Here is a 1,559-nt window from a genome sequence, read left to right as displayed (position 1 = left end):
AGACCACGAGGATGAAACATTGACTTCAGGATGAGTGAATAAAGGATTTAGCGTTCAGTGAGCCGTACTGAGCGGCCCAGTCAGGTGTGGTTCAGTCTTCATGTGATGTCACAACAGGGTTGATCAGGAAACGGCTCGTAGTGGACCACCACCACCACACCCGGTGGTCAATAGGAGCCCTTCACCGCCCAGTGTCTCACGTCTTGCACTTGACTACAGGGATGTGTTGAGACTAAATCACCTCAAATGTGCTCCTGTTTTCCCTCTGAATCAAACAGCTGTGACCTTTGAGAGCGTTATTGCTGTAGGAATGTCTTTCAAACAATCTCCCAATGTTTTGATGTCAATGTCTTAAGTGACAAACAAGTATGTTTAGTCCTATAGTGGTTCTCAAACTGTTTTCTTACTAATGTACCCCCTCTGTAAGATATGCTTCCAAGCCATGTACCCCTTCAGAGGTACTCATAGGGGTATGTGTATCCCCATTTGAGAAACACAGATACTAGGCATGGGCAAAACCATTCTTTTCCGGGAATCAGTTCTTTCAGTTCACTTCACTATCACAAATCGTTTGTTTGATTTGTTCGTTCAGTTTGTTAAGTCATATGGTCTGTTACGTAATTTGACAGGGAATCTCAGGTGTCTGGCCTCACCACTTTGCTTTTAGATATGAGGTACGCCCGCAAATGGAGCCTTTTAAAACACCAGAAGGTCTCAGACGGTGACGGTGCCCGGAAAACAGCTCATTTCTGTAGCATTAGCGTACGACGCCGCTCGAGAGTTACACGTGTGTGGTTTTAAGAAGCATAGCCCAAGCTGCCTCAACCACCATGAGAACGTTTTAGACTCAATCAATCAATCAATATAAAGTCGAGGGGAGATGAAGCTCTGTTCGTTTGTATCTTTTATTTACGTGACCATATTTTTGTTTTATATTAAAAAAAAGAATCAGTTCTTTTATTTTGAGAATCAGTTCTCGTCGTTCACCTTCGGGATTTGTTCGTTCTGACCGAATCGTTCGCAAATCGCCATGCCTAACAGATACAGGAGACACTCTTCTGTTGTTGAATCCCAAAGGGACTTGCTCCCATACTGTATGACTAAAGAGAAGACATTGGGGATTGAACATAGAACCTAAAACCATTTGAAGACCTGCCAGTTGAGGGTGGATACATTTTGAAAGTACTCTTTTGGAGACCTCTATCTCTGAGAAAATCTCTCTCTTCCTACTGAGGCGGCTTGGAGTGTGAGGGTGATTCCCTGATCGGCATTCCCATTCCAATAGACCTCTGAAGGATAAGTCCCGCCTCCGAGGCTCCCGGTTCCCTCGGTCAAATGTCTATGTGAAATAACACGGGGTTGTGAATGATCGTACATAACAAACTCTGTAGGTGGCGAAGAAGTGAAAGCTGCAGCACGTTTTGAACTACACACTTTTTCCATCTAGTCTCCACTGGGTTTTGGATGGTCGGTGCCGTTAAAGTAGTTAACTATAATGAAGAAGCATTATGCTAACGCAGATCTGCGCAGACTTTGGACGTCACGACTCTCCCAGGTGT

The sequence above is a fragment of the Micromesistius poutassou genome, assembly GCF_964030765.1.
Source record: "Micromesistius poutassou genome assembly, chromosome: 22".
Taxonomy (NCBI): domain Eukaryota; kingdom Metazoa; phylum Chordata; class Actinopteri; order Gadiformes; family Gadidae; genus Micromesistius; species Micromesistius poutassou.
Note: the sequence above shows the minus strand (reverse complement) of the source record.